Source organism: Carassius carassius, chromosome 18, assembly GCF_963082965.1.
Source record: "Carassius carassius chromosome 18, fCarCar2.1, whole genome shotgun sequence".
NCBI lineage: Eukaryota > Metazoa > Chordata > Actinopteri > Cypriniformes > Cyprinidae > Carassius > Carassius carassius.
The window spans coordinates 31,014,424-31,033,989 of NC_081772.1; the positions used below are offsets into that span (position 1 = coordinate 31,014,424).

The window sequence follows — 19,566 nt, forward strand, 5'->3', positions numbered from 1 at the left end:
ATGTTGTGTGTAACACTGGTGCCTGACCTACTTGCAACCTAGCAAGCCGAGATTGTAAGCTAGCCCTGGAAGCGGCTAAAACAGCAGTCCCACTGAGGAGAAATCAGGCTGCCATGTCTCATCCTATGTAATGGGGTTTTTCAGTATTGGCCCTGGGGACCGACAGCACTGCACAAATGGGAGGTCTGTCTTATTCTACTCACTCCGTGAGCACTCTTTCCTAAAGGGCTGACCATCAGAATCATGTGTGCCGAACAAGGGAGATGCACTGATCCCCGGGAGAAGGAAGGAACATCGCTCTAATACAGAGTCAGCAGAAGAGATGGACCCGTAGTGATAGCAAGCTGAGGCCTACAAAAAGAAGACTGACCTTCGCCCAAACAGGGACTTGAATTAAGCAGACCACCTTCTGCCCTGTTGTGTGTCACATTGCTGCCTGACCTACTTGCAACCTAGCAAGCCGAGATTGTAAGCTAGCCCTGGAAGCGGGTAAAACAGCAGTCCCACTGAGGAGAAATCAGGCTGCCATGTCTCATCCTATGTAATGGGGTTTTTCAGTGCTGGCCCTGGGGACCGACAGCACTGCACAATTAGGAGGTCTGTCTTATTCTACTCACTCTGTGAGCGCGCTTTCCTAACGAGCTGACCATCAGAATCAGGTGTGCCAAACAAGGGAGGTGCACTAATACCCTGGAGCAGGAAGGAACACCGCTCCAGTACAGATTCAGAAGAAGAGATGGACCGTAGTGATAGCAAGGTGACTCCGCCAAAAGCAGACAGACTTTCACCCAAACAGGGATTTGAACCCTGGACCCTCAGATTAAAAGTCTGATGCTCTACCGACTGAGCTATCCGGGCTCTTGTGGAGCACTGGCTTCTCACCTTTTATAAAGCAGCAATTTTTCAAACAAGCTCCCCAGAAGAGACACAGGTGTCACGAGGATGAAAGCTAGAAGCAGTTATGGCACAGAGAGCGAAGGACCATAGATGGCACAATTACAGTCACAGAAAGCTAAAGCAATACTGCAAATCCTTCCGGAAATGGGAAGAGTTCGAACCTGCGCAGGGAGACCCCAATGGATTTCAAATCCATCGCCTTAACCTCTCGGCCACGACTATGCCTAATGTTAGAAAGCAAGCCCCCTTGTCTGATGGCGCCCTGCACAGGCCAAGCTTCAGAAACAAAATCACGAAGAAAGATGAGGTGGTAAAAAATTTTCAACCTTCCCGTATACTCAACGGCAAAGGGTTGCCGTGACCCGGATTCATCATCGAAGAGGGACTGGACATTTCGCAAATAAGTGCGAGGACCATGAAAAATGCATGGATGCTTTGCCTCATGGCCTTCAGCAAACAGCGTAGTCGGCAGGATTCGAACCTGCGTGGGGAGACCTTAATGGATTTCTAGTCCATCACCTTAACCACTCGGCCACGACTACGGCAGTAGACCAATTTCTGCTCAGTTTGTGTCCAACACTGCTGCCTGACCTACTTGCAACCAAACCAGCTCAGTCAGCAAGCGGAGATTGCAAGCTAGCCCTGCAAGCGGGTAAAACAGCGGTCCCACTGAGGAGAAATCAGCCTGCCATGTCTCATCCTATGTAATGGGGTTTTTCAGTACTGACCCTGGGGACCGACAGCACTGCACAATTGGGAAGTCTGTCTTATTCTACTCACTCTGTGAGCACTCTTTCCTAAAGGGCTGACCATCAGAATCAGGTGTGCCGAACAAGGGAGATGCACTGATCCCCGGGAGCAGGAAGGAACATCGCTCTAGTACAGAGTCAGCAGATGAGATAGACCGTAGTGATAGCAAGCTGAGGCCTACAAAAGGAAGACTGACCTTCGCCCAAACAGGGACTTGAATTAAGCAGACCACCTTCTGCCCTGTTGTGTGTCACATTGCTCCCTGACCTACTTAAAACCTAGCAAGCCGAGATTGTAAGCTAGCCCTGGAAGCGGGTAAAACAGCAGTCCCACTGAGGAGAAATCAGGCTGTCATGTCTCATCCTATGTAATGGGGTTTTTCAGTGCTGGGCCTGGGGACCGACAGCACTGCACAAATGGGAGGTCTTTCTTATTCTACTCACTCCGTGAGCTTTCTTTCCTAAAGGGCTGACCATCAGAATCAGTTTGCCGAACAAGGGAGATGCACTGATCCCCGGGAGCAGGAAGGAACATCGCTCTAGTACAGAGTCAGCAGAAGAGATGGACCGTAGTGATAGCAAGCTGAGGCCTATAAAAAGAAGACTGACCTTCGCCCAAACAGGGACTTGAATTAAGCAGACCACCTTCTGGCATGTTGTCTGTAACACTGCTGCCTGACCTACTTGCAACCTAGCAAGCCGAGATTGTAAGCTAGCCCTGGAAGCGGCTAAAACAGCAGTCCCACTAAGGAGAATTCAGGCTGCCATGTCTCATCCTATGTAATGGGGTTTTTCAGTACTGGCCCTGGGGACCGACAGCACTGCACAAATGGGAGGTCTGTCTTATTCTACTCACTCCGTGAGCTCTCTTTCCTAAAGGGCTGACCATCAGAATCATGTGTGCCGAACAAGGGAGATGCACTGATCCCCGGGAGAAGGAAGGAACATCGCTCTAATACAGAGTCAGCAGAAGAGATGGACCCGTAGTGATAGCAAGCTGAGGCCTCCAAATTGTAGACTGACCTTCGCCCAAACAGGGACTTGAATTAAGCAGACCACCTTCTGCCCTGTTGTGTGTCACATTGCTTCCTGACCTACTTGCAACCTAGCAAGCCGAGATTGTAAGCTAGCCCTGGAAGCGGGTAAAACAGCAGTCCCACTGAGGAGAAATCAGGCTGCCATGTCTCATCCTATGTAATGGGGTTTTTCAGTGCTGGGCCTGGGGACCGACAGCACTGCACAATTCGGAGGTCTGTCTTATTCTACTCACTCTGTGAGCGCGCTTTCCTAACGAGCTGACCATCAGAATCAGGTGTGCCAAACAAGGGAGGTGCACTGATACCCTGGAGCTGGAAGGAACACCGCTCCAGTACAGATTCAGAAGAAGAGATGGACCGTAGAGATAGCAATGTGACTCCGCCAAAAGCAGACAGACCTTCACCCTAACAGGGACTTGAACCCTGGACCCTCAAATTAAAAGTCTGATGCTCTACCGTCTGAGCTATCCAGGCTCTTGTGGAGCACTGGCTTCTCACCTTTTATAAAGCAGGAGTTTTACAACAAGCTGCCCAGAAGAGACGCAGGTGTCACAAGGATGAAAGCTAGAAGCAGTTATGGCACAGAGAGCGAAGGACCATAGAAGGCACAATTACCGTCACAGAAAGCTAAAACAATACTGCAAATCCCTCCCGTAGTCGGCAGAGTTCGAACCTGCGCAGGGAGACCCCAATGGATTTCAAGTCCATCGCCTTAACCTCTCGGCCAAAAACAGGGCAAAAGGGACTGCTACAAGGGGGAAAGAAAGGGAAAAGAGAAGGAGAAAGGAGGGAAAGCAAGAAAAAGAAAAAAAAATTATCCATCAAACTTCATGAACACTCACAAAGGATTTAAGTAAAGTGTTTGATTGGTTTTTGACTATATTTTTAATAAAAAAAATTAATAATAATAATAATAATCTGACAAACACACCACAAACTCTTGCCAGGACTTGCACCTGGAATCTTCCACCCAAAGGGTGGATGTGTTACTATTACACCACAAGAGTTGTGTCTTTCCTTTTTTTTACAAACACTGCAAATGAAACACTGGAAACAGCAACTAAAAACAAAATGTTCACAGCACAACACACACACAGCACAACATATGCAACTATATAAAAACCTAACTATATACATTACTATATACACCAATGAAAAAAAAATCAAAGAACTCCCTGTACATTCTCCCTCCACTGTGCAACAGAGAGGCCTGAGGCTGGACAATACCACCGGCCCTTCAGCTGAGTGTGGCCAGTTGTCTTATTTTTTGCCAGCCCACACTGCTTGCAGATATAGTGATATATATCCTTTGCTAGTCGTTTCCATGGTGGTTCACCTCTAGCCACTCACTCCTCATCCTCTTGGGCAGCTTTCTGCCTTCTCCATGTGCGCTGCCTGGGCTGAGTGGAGGGACAAGTTTGTGATGGCAAGGTATTAGGCTTCTGGAATTGGGGAGGGGGCTGGAATTGGGGAGGCGGCTGGAATTGGGGAGGTGGCTGGAATTGGGAAGGTGGCTGGAATTGGGGAGGGGGCTGGAATTGGGAAGGTGGCTGGAATTGGAGAGGGGGCTGGAATTGGGGAGGGGGATGGAATTGGGTAGAATGAGGCAGTGGTAGACCTGGTTGGTAGCTGGGAAAGGGTGGGTAGGACCCAGGGGGGAATGCAAAGTGTGGTGCTGGTGGGTATATGGGAAATGCAGAGTAAGATCCAGGAGGAGGGGTGGGCATTGGGCACCTGTTGGAGATACGCTTACGAATGAAGGCCTCTCCCTCCTGATTTGCTGAATCCTAAAATACCATGGCCTCATGCCCATGCTGTGCAGGAACAGCTGGAAGTTTGCGCACTTCAGGAAGAGCCTCCTTTGCCAAATATACTTGTTTGGGCAGTGCAGTACCCTGCAGAAGCATGTCTCTGTCTACACGTTTCTGTCTTTTTAGTAGCCTGCAAGAGAAACATTCTTCATCTTAAATTAGCAATTTAAGTGAATAAAAGCCCATTCTCTTTACTTCCTGTAGCATAATTTTTAAAAGCATGTACAAGAAGGTTTTATAAGTACAATCTTGATATACTACTGTGATTGTGCAAAAGTATCGCATAAAACAAGACTCACCACGAGGAGACAGTAGTGGTGTTTATCGGGACCAGAACTAGGTTAGTCTGTCCTAGAACCTCTCTGCTGTCCTCCATCAGCTGTTTTAAGTGGCTGTATACCACCACAATAGATTGTGGAATTGGCAGAGTTTTTCCTTGTGTGTCCCTGGGGCTGTTCCGTGCTTGCTGAAACTCTTTCAAAAGCCTTAGGCAAACACATTCACAGACCCTGTGGACTTCAGGGTCCTGAGCTGCCTGCCCATGAGTCATGAACAATCTATGGAAAAGAAAGATGATATAATCTGAACTGTATACTGGGTTATAAACTAGTGACGATCCAAATAGTCAAATTACTTCTCTGCTGCCTGCTGTCCTGGAGCAGTGCCACTCTTTTTCCTGGATGCTCTCCAAGGTCCTGTCAAAGCCTTCTTCTTAACCCTCTGGCTATATTTTGATGGTACCTTGTCCATGGCATGCAGAGCCATGTACAGCTGGACTATGTTGGCCTCCTCTTGTGATGACAAGGCAGTGATCGTTCGGTTTAGGCCAACCAAGTAGGCTGCCAGGGCATCAACTGCCTCCCAGCCCAAGACACCTCTGGAATCACACTGTGTACTCTGGAAATTGAGAAAAATGCCAAACACAGTCCAATAAACACATACGGTGTTGTAATAATTATTTTGCATTGTACATGCATATATTTTAACTTTACACATTGGTGACAATAGGCGTTTTGCACTGTACCAGATACATTTTTTTAAAAGTAAAAAATAGTACAGGATAGCAATATTACCTGGCTTGATGTGCTAGGACTTGCAGTGTCATCCTCCTCTTCCTCAGTGACCTCCTCATCTGGGGATTTGGGTTCAGTGTCACCCACCTGACTTGTCACCTGGGCCTGCACGACAGCTACTGGAGAGTCATCAGCCCTAAGGTCAGCTGCATGGCACACAGTCGTGTCAATTTCACTATCCTCTTCGGGCTCCTCTGGGGGGACTTCAGGCATGTCATTGTGGTGTGCAATCAACTGGTCGCCTCTATTGGACCGGGCCAACAAGTACTCCACTGCAATGCGCTCCCCTGCAATAATTTGTACCACATTGTTAATGGGGAGAGGACACACACACTCACACACACACACAAACAAACAAACACAGGAGAGAGAGAAATACTCCAATGCTCAGCATTTTCCTGTGAGATATCTTACCAGTGGGTTTTCCTGGAGGGGTAAATTCTGGCATCAAAGCCCGACCAAGGACCCGTTGGCTCATGCTGTTTAAATGAGACATTGTGCAGACATCAAATGTCCTTAGGGTTGAGGCCCCCACCACAGATACAGCTACTTTTGCCCGGCTCATGTTCCACCTCGAGGCCCCCTCTAACATGTACATTTGTGTGTGCATGGCATTGCATCTCCATCCTAAGAATGAAAATGCACAGATTCAGTCAGCAATTATTTTAAACTGAGGACATACAAATTTAATGACACAGTTATAGAACAGTAACACATAATAATGAGACTGATAGTAAATTCCATGAAAACAAGCCAAATCCAGGTAGCACCCAGGGTTCTGTTGTTGACACAATAGCGATCTTTTCAACGTAAAAATCTACAAAACATACTGCAATTTAATATTCAGAATTTACCAGGAATGAAGGCACACTGGTGGCGGTGAAAACTCTCCAGCAAGGATGACCCCCTGCCGCACCTAAGCACGTTTAGGACTTTGCCACCCTTCTGGAGTGTCCCCGTCTTTGTGTACAACTTTACATGTGGAGGGTCCTGGATGCACTCTAGGTGTTTTTGTTGCATCTCCCAGACATGGTGCATGCGGTAGGGGTTAACCAGGCGAAACCCTGTAGTGTCAGTTAGCTCCCACACTGATTCCAGCAGCCCTGAAATCATGGCCCGGATCTCCTCAGCCCTGCGTGTCCGCCGCCTACAGTGCTTCGCGAGTTCACCTGGGCTGATGCTGGCCATGAGCTGAGCCTCAGTGGGAGCCTTTCCACCATGGCTGCACTTCCACTCCCCTCTCTTGGCAGCCTTAAGTTCTTTCACATCCTCCTGATCCCACTCAAAGATACAGGAGGAAAGTTTTGTACAAAAGGTACCATAGAGAGGGTGGTGCTCTGTAGTAAGGCCACAGTTGAATCTTCTCATAAAATGGAAGATATCTAGCCTTACAATAGACTCAAATGGCCGAAAAAGTTTTAACACTGAAGATGCACCTGTGGAGGAGAAAAAATAAAAAACATGCATTTGATTTAATTTCAAACATACTTTTCAGTCAATATAATTTATTACAAGTTTTAATACACTGGCTGTAAAAATAATACTAATTAATTACCATCACCAATAGGGAAAGGGGAACTTTTTTACACCACTATTAACTTTTATAAAATATATTGCAGTGCACATTTGATAAAGTAGTAATTTGAAAATCTCACCTGACTGACTGCAGCAATCCCGGTCAACATAGATGACCTCAGGCTCTGGCTCGCCAGCATTCTGGTAGCGTTTGATGACGCCCTGGCACAGCTCCTCCAGTCCTGCGCCTTCAGCTGTTGTCAGAACACTGTTCAGAACCTGGCCGAGCTCATTGCCAATGTTGGTCATCCATGCAGCCGTGTCCCCAATGCCACCAGCCAGCTTTTTGGTGATCTGAAAAACAAAAAGAAGGAAAAATAAAACCATTCTGACAAGCTTAATTAAACTTTTTATTTGATTTGTTATGGTACATTATAATATATATATATATATATATATATATATATATATATATATATATATATATATATAACACAAATGTATATAACAAAACATTTTTCATCATGTTGAAATTCTTTCTGGCTGAAAATAAACCTCATGCTGAAACCTTCATGTATTGTACCTTCTTTGTAGAATCCATCTTCAGGATTCGGCCATAGGTGGAGGTAATCACCCCCTTCATCTCGTCCAAATGGCTGAGGATATCGTTGGAGTGGACAGTCTCAAACCACTGGGCGAGTGGAAGTGGCCTGAAGGGTGTGGATGCAGAAAAGGCAGGTGCCGTTGCAGATTGGACCAGGGTAACCTTTCTCAAATGATGCTCACAATCAGAGAGGTACTGGATGGTGCGTCGTGCCCACTCCTCACTGTGGGCTTCCTCTACTGCTGACTGGAAGTAGGAGGAACTGTTACCACTGGTCCTTGGCCTGAGCAAAGTCACACATTTCCTGTCCAGGGCTAGCTGAGTGGTCAGCACCGCTGGAAACATGGTCCTGTGTGCCACATCCAGTTGTGAAAGGATGTCCTGGCTCCATGGGCATACTGGCAACTTGCATGCACTGCAGCGTGGATAGTCCCCACCCACAAGTTAATAGCGCCTATCCATGTCAATCACCTCCCTGACCTTTGGGTAAATTCCTGATTGGTGCATCTTCCAGCCACACTGTGGGCATTTAAGAGGAATGCCCCACATCCTCATTGGTGCCCGCAAGAACATCCTCTGTCGGAAGTACCACCCGGGCTCAGGAGGACATGGCTTGGGCTGCATCGATGGATAAAACCAGTTCACCTGGATCTTCTGCCTCAGCTGCCCTGTGGGCTCATAGAGGCACTTGGCAATCCACACCCAATCTGCTGGCTGGAGGACTCTCTTGAACTGACTGGGAAGAAAGCTCTCCCAGTCAGTAATAGCCTGAGGCAGAGATGGTGTAGGCTGCAGTGAGGGTACTGGATGTGAGGATGGAGTGGGCTGTGGAGATGGAGAGCACCGTGGAGGTGGTGGTGAGGGCTTTGGAGCTGGAGAGTGTTGTGGGAATGGAGTGGGCCCTGGGGATGGAGACACTGGTACTGGCATTGGAGACGGCAAGTGCTGTGGAGGTGGAGGCAGCCATGGAGATGGTGAGGGGCAAGGAGATGGTGTGGGATTTTTTGAAGGGCTGACACGTGGAGCCAATAGAGCCCCATAATGGCTCGACTCAATGTGTTGGAGGAGTCCGACGGCACCCTGGACCCTGACCCCACAGCTGTCACACCTCTCTTCAACGTGGTGGTCAGAGAGGTGCTCAGAGAACTTCTCTGCCTCCACAACCACACTACACAGAGAACATTTCACCCCATGTACTTCCTGTGATGTCCCGGTCTCCTCTGAGCTGCCGCCTGCCTTTACCTTAGGCCCTGACTCAATCAAGACCTTATCTGTTGACTGGGAGAAAATTAATATTAGGAACAAAAGAAGGTCTTACTATTGTTCTTACTTCCAAGATGGCGCCGCACATGGCTGCTTCAGTGCTTGGCTCTCCAGTGTTTGTACTGTTTTTGTTCGTTTTTCCTGTTTTTTGTTTAACAAACACGATCAGTTTCACCAGGGATGAACTGCTGAACATTCGGCAGAACACACCACATGATATTTTTCCGGATTTCTATTATACAGACGTTTTACTGAACATTGTTATCGGAGGAGCAGCGGCGCTGATCAAGCGCTTCAGGACGCGCAGGCGGGGAAAGCGAGCGGGAGCGCTCGTCAGACTCAGGAAGCGCGGATTTCGAACGCCGTTGCCTAGCATCCATCTCGCAAATCTCCGCTCTTTACCCAACAAAACGGACGAACTCCTTCTGCTCTCTCGGACAAATAAGGATTTCTCTCACTCTGCTGCTCTGTGTTTCACGGAAACCTGGCTGAATGATGCCATACCGGACAGCGCACTCCATCTGCCGGGCTTTCAGCTGTTTAGAGCGGATCGCGACGCAGAATCAACGGGGAAATCGCGCGGCGGCGGGACATGCTTTTACATCAATGAACGGTGGTGTACAGATGTAACTGTGTTAAAGAAGATGTGCTGTCCTGATCTAGAAACGCAGTTTATCAACTGCAAGCCGTTCTATTCGCCGCGGGAGTTTCACTCGCTCATTCTGGTTAGTGTTTACATTCCACCTCAAGCGCATGTGAGCTCAGCTTTACAGAAACTCGCTGATCAGATCACAGACACAGAACAACAATACCCGGACTCTGTTTTAATCATTCTTGGGGACTTTAATAATGCCAATCTCTCCCGTGAACTGCCAAAATACAAACAGCATGTTACCTGTCCCACCAGAGACAGTAATATACTGGATCACTGTTACACCACAATAAAGGATGCATATCACTCTGTTCCACGAGCAGCTTTGGGACGTTCTGATCACTGTCTGGTTCATCTTATACCGACCTACAAGCAGAAACTTAAATCTGCTAAACCTGTAGTAAAGACTGTGAAGAGATGGACCAGCGAAACAGAGCAGGATTTGCAATCTTGTTTTGACATCACAGACTGGAGCGTTTTTGAAGCTGCTACCACCGATCTGGACGAACTCACAGAGACTGTAACATCCTATATTAGTTTCTGTGAGGATATATGCATTCCTACCAGGACTTATTTAACATTCAACAATGATAAGCCATGGTTTACAGTAAAACTCAGACACTTTCGTCAGGCCAAAGAGGATGCCTACATAAATGGGGACAGGGTCTTGTACAATCAGGCCAGGAACACACTGAACAAAGAGATTAGAGCGGCTAAAAAGACCTATGCTAAAAAGTTGGAAGACCAGTTTACTTCCAACGACTCTACTTCAGTTTGGAGAGGACTGAGAGCCATCACAAACTACAAGACACCATCCCCTTGCACTGAGGCTAATCAACGACTTGCTAAAGACCTGAATGAGTTTTATTGTAGATTTGAAACCCCCAACACCCACTCTGACCATCTCCCTACACAACCATTAACACCTCCTGCAATCCCCCTCTCCATACCTCCCGCTCTTCAAATCTGTGAAGATGATGTGCGCCAGGTCTTCAAGAAAAACAAAAGAAGAAAAGCACCAGGCCCAGATGGCGTTACACCAGCCTGTCTGAAAATCTGTGCTGACCAGCTGGCCCCCATCTTTTCACAGATCTTCAACAGATCTCTGGAGTTGTGTGAAGTGCCTTCCTGCTTCAAACGCTCCACCATAATCCCCATTCCAAAGAAACCCAAGATAACAGGACTTAACGACTACAGACCTGTGGCTCTAACGTCTGTCGTCATGAAGTCGTTTGAAAAACTGGTTCTGGCTTATCTTAAGGACATCACTGGACCCTTACTGGACCCCCTGCAGTATGCGTACCGAGCAAACAGGTGCCCCTCCACCAACACTGGTGCCCCTCAGGGATGTGTTCTCTCCCCTCTGCTCTTCTCCCTGTACACCAACGACTGCACCTCTAAAGACCCCTCTGTCAAGCTCCTGAAGTTTGCAGACGACACTACAGTCATCGGCCTCATCCAGGACGGTGACGAGTCTGCTTACAGACAGGAGGTTGAGCAGCTGGCTGTCTGGTGCAGTCTTAACAACCTGGAGCTGAACACGCTCAAAACAGTGGAGATGATTGTGGACTTTAGGAGAAACCCCCCTGCACTTTCCCCACTCACCATCATGAACAGCACTGTGGCTGCAGTGGAGTCATTCAGATTCCTGGGAACCACCATCTCTCAGGACCTGAAGTGGGACAATCACATTGGCTCCATTGTGAAAAAAGCCCAACAACGGTTGTACTTCCTTTGCCAGCTGAGGAAGTTTAACCTGCCACAGGAGCTGCTGAAACAGTTCTACTCAGCCGTCATTGAGTCAGTCCTGTGTACTTCAATTACTGTCTGGTTTGGTTCAGCTACAAAATCAGATATCAGAAGACTACAGAGAACTGTTCGGACTGCTGAAAGGATTATTGGTGCTCCCCTGCCCACCCTCCAAGAACTGTACACATCCAGAGTGAGGAAAAGGACTCAGAAAATCACTCTGGATCCCTCACATCCAAGTCACCCCATCTTTGAACTTTTGCCATCTGGCCGGCGCCTCAGAGCCGCAAATACAAGAACAGCAAGGCACAAGAATAGATTCTTCCCCCAGGCAATCTACCTCATGAACAGTTAAATGTTTCCCACTTAAACGTATGCTTATGCAAAAATGTGCAATATCCTTATATTTATTTGTTACCCCTCCATCCTAGAACATTCCTGCATCTCACTCAATCCTATTCCATTATCATTTATAGCACAATTGTTTATACACTTATTTATTTGCCAATTTGTAATTCTCCTGTAAATTAATATGTTTTTTTTTTTTTTTTTTTTGTCTGTGTGTTGTTGTCTCTGTTTACTGGAAGCTTATGTCACTAAAACGAATTCCTTGTATGTGCAAGCATACTTGGCAATAAAGCTCTTTCTGATTCTGATTCTGATTCTGATTCATGTTAAATAATTACACCAATTACTCTGCAGAACTGTACTGAGAATATATTCTGAGAATATATCAGGGGTTGGTGCATAAAATAGTGTATTACATGATACAGGGACTTATCATGCCTTTTATATATTATATCATATACCTACCTTATGGAACCCACAAGTGCACACTATGTGCCTGCCAAACAGGTCCACCTTATTCCCCCCTTGCAGGGGACAGGCATCAATCCGCTCCAGGACCTCCTTCCATTTTCTGCTTCCAGGCCTTTTTCCTGTACTGAACTGGAAGGTGCCCTGGGCATACCTGTGGCAGATGTCGTTCCAATAAGCAGAGGATTTGCCTGTTTTGGTCATATCTGAACAATAATGGGGAACAAATCAATGTGGTTAAATATGTGTTAATATAGCAACAGTAGAAAGGAGTTTATTGGAGTTTTATATTTATATATACACACACACACACACATATACAGTATATATATATATATATATATATATATATATATATATATATATATATATATATATATATATATATATATATATATATATATATATATATATATATATATATATATATATATATATATATATATATATAAATATATAAAGACTCACATCAAGTATATAAAAGCAGACATGTTGAGTGGTGAAATATGTGGCAGGTTAATAGTTTTCTGCAGTAAATATGTTCCTACTTGCAAAAAATTGCAAATAGCTTTTGATGTATAATTATAAAAACTGTGTTTGTATATAAAGTAAGAAAGGGGAAAAAAACTAGATATTTAATGAATACCTGGAATAGTAAAAGATTTAAATACATTCAGTAAAGAATCACTCAGTCATGACTGAAATAACATTGGGAATGGATACTTGGAATACTGAATGATGAAATGAAATTCTTGCAAAGATATAGAAAATAAAAACTTGTTATGAATCGAAGGCTTAACAAGCATCAGTTAGCGACACGTTAAGTTAGCTTGCCTTGCTACGCAAGCGTAGAACGATCAGAATAATCTTTATTCCAAATCATGAATTAATGTTTGAACAAATAGGTTAACACTGATGTCACGGATTTGTATTGTGATAACGCTTACCTTGAATCTCCGCATAGCAGATGTCAAGTGAGTTACAAACAACTGGAATATCACGAAACTCATTCAGCCAATCAGCGGCGAGATTGGCATGTCAACTTGCTGATTGGCTCTTTCCTCTCGGTAGGAATTGATTGGCTCCTTTGCCCCATCTGTTCGAAAGTTTCGGATTTGCGTTAGGACCTGTTCGGATTAATTTAGGATGTGTTCGGTCATTCGTTCTGACTTTGTTAGGAAGTGTTGCGACCTTGTTCGGAAGTATTCAAATGTTGTTAGGAAGTGTTAGGAAGTGTTCAGCCGTCCGATCGCTGGAAGGTACGGCCACGACTACGCCTAATGTTAGAAAGCAAGCCTCCTTGTCTGGTGGCGCCCTGCACAGGCCAAGCTTCAGAAACAAAGTCACGCAGAAAGATGAGGTGGTAAAAAATGTTCAACCTTCCTGTATACTCAACAGCAGAGGGTTGCCGTGACCCAGATTCGAACCGGGGTTGCTGCGGCCACAACGCAGAGTACTAACCACTATACGATCACGGCGTGCCACTGTCTAACCCAAGACAACCCCTGGAGCCCGGATACAAGAAGCACCAGCGGCGTGTTTGTCCATCGAAGAGGGACTGGACATTTCGCAAATAAGTGCGAGGACCGTGAAAAATGCATGGATGTTTTGCCTCATGGCCTTCAGCAAACAGCATAGTTGGCAGGATTCGAACCTGCGCGGGGAGACCCCAATGGATTTCTAGTCCATCGCCTTAACCACTCGGCCACGACTACGGGAGAATACCAATTTCTGCTCAGTTTGTGTCCAACACTGCTGCCTGACCTACTTGCAACCAACCCAGCTCAGTCAGCAAGTGGAGATTGCAAGCTAGCCCTGCAAGCGGGTAAAACAGCGATCCCACTGAGGAGAAATCAGGCTGCCATGTCTCATCCTATGTAATGGGGTTTTTCAGTACTGGCCCTGGGGACCGACAGCACTGCACAATTGGGAAGTCTGTCTTATTCTACTCACTCTTTGAGCACTCTTTCCTAAATGGCTGACCATCAGAATCAGGTGTGCCGAACAAGGGAGATGCACTGATCCCCGGGAGAAGGAAGGAACATCGCTCTAATACAGAGTCAGCAGAAGAGATGGACCCGTAGTGATAGCAAGCTGAGGCCTCCAAATTGTAGACTGACCTTCGCCCAAACAGGGACTTGAATTAAGCAGACCACCTTCTGCCCTGTTGTGTGTCACATTGCTGCCTGACCTACTTGCAACCTAGCAAGCCGAGATTGTAAGCTAGCCCTGGAAGCGGGTAAAACAGCAGTCCCACTGAGGAGAAATCAGGCTGCCATGTCTCATCCTATGTAATGGGGTTTTTCAGTGCTGGGCCTGGGGACCGACAGCACTGCACAATTCGGAGGTCTGTCTTATTCTACTCACTCTGTGAGCGCGCTTTCCTAACGAGCTGACCATCAGAATCAGGTGTGCCAAACAAGGGAGGTGCACTGATACCCTGGAGCTGGAAGGAACACCGCTCCAGTACAGATTCAGAAGAAGAGATGGACCGTAGAGATAGCAATGTGACTCCGCCAAAAGCAGACAGACCTTCACCCTAACAGGGACTTGAACCCTGGACCCTCAAATTAAAAGTCTGATGCTCTACCGTCTGAGCTATCCAGGCTCTTGTGGAGCACTGGCTTCTCACCTTTTATAAAGCAGGAGTTTTACAACAAGCTGCCCAGAAGAGACGCAGGTGTCACAAGGATGAAAGCTAGAAGCAGTTATGGCACAGAGAGCGAAGGACCATAGAAGGCACAATTACCGTCACAGAAAGCTAAAGCAATACTGCAAATCCCTCCCGTAGTCGGCAGAGTTCGAACCTGCGCAGGGAGACCCCAATGGATTTCAAGTCCATCGCCTTAACCTCTCGGCCAAAAACAGGGCAAAAGGGACTGCTACAAGGGGGAAAGAAAGGGAAAAGAGAAGGAGAAAGGAGGGAAAGCAAGAAAAAGAAAAAAAAAATATCCATCAAACTTCATGAACACTCACAAAGGATTTAAGTAAAGTGTTCGATTGGTTTTTGACTATATTTTTAATAAAAAAAATTAATAATAATAATAATAATCTGACAAACACACCACAAACTCTTGCCAGGACTTGCACCTGGAATCTTCCACCCAAAGGGTGGATGTGTTACTATTACACCACAAGAGTTGTGTCTTTCCTTTTTTTTACAAACACTGCAAATGAAACACTGGAAACAGCAACTAAAAACAAAATGTTCACAGCACAACACACACACAGCACAACATATGCAACTATATAAAAACCTAACTATATACATTACTATATACACCAATGAAAAAAAAATCAAAGAACTCCCTGTACATTCTCCCTCCACTGTGCAACAGAGAGGCCTGAGGCTGGACAATACCACCGGCCCTTCAGCTGAGTGTGGCCAGTTGTCTTATTTTTTGCCAGCCCACACTGCTTGCAGATATAGTGATATATATCCTTTGCTAGTCGTTTCCATGGTGGTTCACCTCTAGCCACTCACTCCTCATCCTCTTGGGCAGCTTTCTGCCTTCTCCATGTGCGCTGCCTGGGCTGAGTGGAGGGACAAGTTTGTGATGGCAAGGTATTAGGCTTCTGGAATTGGGGAGGGGGCTGGAATTGGGGAGGCGGCTGGAATTGGGGAGGTGGCTGGAATTGGGAAGGTGGCTGGAATTGGGGAGGGGGCTGGAATTGGGAAGGTGGCTGGAATTGGAGAGGGGGCTGGAATTGGGGAGGGGGATGGAATTGGGTAGAATGAGGCAGTGGTAGACCTGGTTGGTAGCTGGGAAAGGGTGGGTAGGACCCAGGGGGGAATGCAAAGTGTGGTGCTGGTGGGTATATGGGAAATGCAGAGTAAGATCCAGGAGGAGGGGTGGGCATTGGGCACCTGTTGGAGATACGCTTACGAATGAAGGCCTCTCCCTCCTGATTTGCTGAATCCTAAAATACCATGGCCTCATGCCCATGCTGTGCAGGAACAGCTGGAAGTTCGCGCACTTCAGGAAGAGCCTCCTTTGCCAAATATACTTGTTTGGGCAGTGCAGTACCCTGCAGAAGCATGTCTCTGTCTACACGTTTCTGTCTTTTTAGTAGCCTGCAAGAGAAACATTCTTCATCTTAAATTAGCAATTTAAGTGAATAAAAGCCCATTCTCTTTACTTCCTGTAGCATAATTTTTAAAAGCATGTACAAGAAGGTTTTATAAGTACAATCTTGATATACTACTGTGATTGTGCAAAAGTATCGCATAAAACAAGACTCACCACGAGGAGACAGTAGTGGTGTTTATCGGGACCAGAACTAGGTTAGTCTGTCCTAGAACCTCTCTGCTGTCCTCCATCAGCTGTTTTAAGTGGCTGTATACCACCACAATAGATTGTGGAATTGGCAGAGATTTTCCTTGTGTGTCCCTGGGGCTGTTCCGTGCTTGCTGAAACTCTTTCAAAAGCCTTAGGCAAACACATTCACAGACCCTGTGGACTTCAGGGTCCTGAGCTGCCTGCCCATGAGTCATGAACAATCTATGGAAAAGAAAGATGATATAATCTGAACTGTATACTGGGTTATAAACTAGTGACGATCCAAATAGTCAAATTACTTCTCTGCTGCCTGCTGTCCTGGAGCAGTGCCACTCTTTTTCCTGGATGCTCTCCAAGGTCCTGTCAAAGCCTTCTTCTTAACCCTCTGGCTATATTTTGATGGTACCTTGTCCATGGCATGCAGAGCCATGTACAGCTGGACTATGTTGGCCTCCTCTTGTGATGACAAGGCAGTGATCGTTCGGTTTAGGCCAACCAAGTAGGCTGCCAGGGCATCAACTGCCTCCCAGCCCAAGACACCTCTGGAATCACACTGTGTACTCTGGAAATTGAGAAAAATGCCAAACACAGTCCAATAAACACATACGGTGTTGTAATAATTATTTTGCATTGTACATGCCTATATTTTAACTTTACACATTGGTGACAATAGGCGTTTTGCACTGTACCAGATACATTTTTTTAAAAGTAAAAAATAGTACAGGATAGCAATATTACCTGGCTTGATGTGCTAGGACTTGCAGTGTCATCCTCCTCTTCCTCAGTGACCTCCTCATCTGGGGATTTGGGTTCAGTGTCACCCACCTGACTTGTCACCTGGGCCTGCACGACAGCTACTGGAGAGTCATCAGCCCTAAGGTCAGCTGCATGGCACACAGTCGTGTCAATTTCACTATCCTCTTCGGGCTCCTCTGGGGGGACTTCAGGCATGTCATTGTGGTGTGCAATCAACTGGTCGCCTCTATTGGACCGGGCCAACAAGTACTCCACTGCAATGCGCTCCCCTGCAATAATTTGTACCACATTGTTAATGGGGAGAGGACACACACACTCACACACACACACAAACAAACAAACACAGGAGAGAGAGAAATACTCCAATGCTCAGCATTTTCCTGTGAGATATCTTACCAGTGGGTTTTCCTGGAGGGGTAAATTCTGGCATCAAAGCCCGACCAAGGACCCGTTGGCTCATGCTGTTTAAATGAGACATTGTGCAGACATCAAATGTCCTTAGGGTTGAGGCCCCCACCACAGATACAGCTACTTTTGCCCGGCTCATGTTCCACCTCGAGGCCCCCTCTAACATGTACATTTGTGTGTGCATGGCATTGCATCTCCATCCTAAGAATGAAAATGCACAGATTCAGTCAGCAATTATTTTAAACTGAGGACATACAAATTTAATGACACAGTTATAGAACAGTAACACATAATAATGAGACTGATAGTAAATTCCATGAAAACAAGCCAAATCCAGGTAGCACCCAGGGTTCTGTTGTTGACACAATAGCGATCTTTTCAACGTAAAAATCTACAAAACATACTGCAATTTAATATTCAGAATTTACCAGGAATGAAGGCACACTGGTGGCGGTGAAAACTCTCCAGCGAGGATGACCCCCTGCCGCACCTAAGCACGTTTAGGACTTTGCCACCCTTCTGGAGTGTCCCCGTCTTTGTGTACAACTTTACATGTGGAGGGTCCTGGATGCACTCTAGGTGTTTTTGTTGCATCTCCCAGACATGGTGCATGCGGTCAGGGTTAACCAGGCGAAACCCTGTAGTGTCAGTTAGCTCCCACACTGATTCCAGCAGCCCTGAAATCATGGCCCGGATCTCCTCAGCCCTGCGTGTCCGCCGCCTACAGTGCTTCGCGAGTTCACCTGGGCTGATGCTGGCCATGAGCTGAGCCTCAGTGGGAGCCTTTCCACCATGGCTGCACTTCCACTCCCCTCTCTTGGCAGCCTTAAGTTCTTTCACATCCTCCTGATCCCACTCAAAGATACAGGAGGAAAGTTTTGTACAAAAGGTACCATAGAGAGGGTGGTGCTCTGTAGTAAGGCCACAGTTGAATCTTCTCATAAAATGGAAGATATCTAGCCTTACAATAGACTTCAATGGCCGAAAAAGTTTTAACACTGAAGATGCACCTGTGGAGGAGAAAAAATAAAAAACATGCATTTGATTTAATTTCAAACATACTTTTCAGTCAATATAATTTATTACAAGTTTTAACACACTGGCTGTAAAAATAATACTAATTAATTACCATCACCAATAGGGAAAGGGGAACTTTTTTACACCACTATTAACTTTTATAAAATATATTGCAGTGCACATTTGATAAAGTAGTAATTTGAAAATCTCACCTGACTGACTGCAGCAATCCCGGTCAACATAGATGACCTCAGGCTCTGGCTCGCCAGCATTCTGGTAGCGTTTGATGACGCCCTGGCACAGCTCCTCCAGTCCTGCGCCTTCAGCTGTTGTCAGAACACTGTTCAGAACCTGGCCGAGCTCATTGCCAATGTTGGTCATCCATGCAGCCGTGTCCCCAATGCCACCAGCCAGCTTTTTGGTGATCTGAAAAACAAAAAGAAGGAAAAATAAAACCATTCTGACAAGCTTAATTAAACTTTTTATTTGATTTGTTATGGTACATTATAATATATATATATATATATATATATATATATATATATATATATATATATATATATATATATATATATATATATATATATATATATATATATATATATATATATATATATATATATATATATAACACAAATGTATATAACAAAACATTTTTCATCATGTTGAAATTCTTTCTGGCTGAAAATAAACCTCATGCTGAAACCTTCATGTATTGTACCTTCTTTGTAGAATCCATCTTCAGGATTCGGCCATAGGTGGAGGTAATCACCCCCTTCATCTCGTCCAAATGGCTGAGGATATCGTTGGAGTGGACAGTCTCAAACCACTGGGCGAGTGGAAGTGGCCTGAAGGGTGTGGATGCAGAAAAGGCAGGTGCCGTTGCAGATTGGACCAGGGTAACCTTTCTCAAATGATGCTCACAATCAGAGAGGTACT

At 45.9% G+C, this 19,566-nt stretch overlaps 2 non-coding genes across 2 annotated transcripts; both read right to left on the reverse strand.

The window, feature by feature from the left end:
• Positions 1–785: 785 nt before the first annotated feature.
• trnak-uuu (transfer RNA lysine (anticodon UUU)) lies at positions 786–858 on the reverse strand. Its single transcript has one exon. It is a non-coding gene; the product is annotated as a tRNA-Lys (tRNA).
• A 12,941-nt stretch (positions 859–13,799) lies between these two features.
• On the reverse strand, positions 13,800–13,881 carry trnas-aga (transfer RNA serine (anticodon AGA)). The gene has a single exon. It is a non-coding gene; the product is annotated as a tRNA-Ser (tRNA).
• Positions 13,882–19,566: the final 5,685 nt, after the last annotated feature.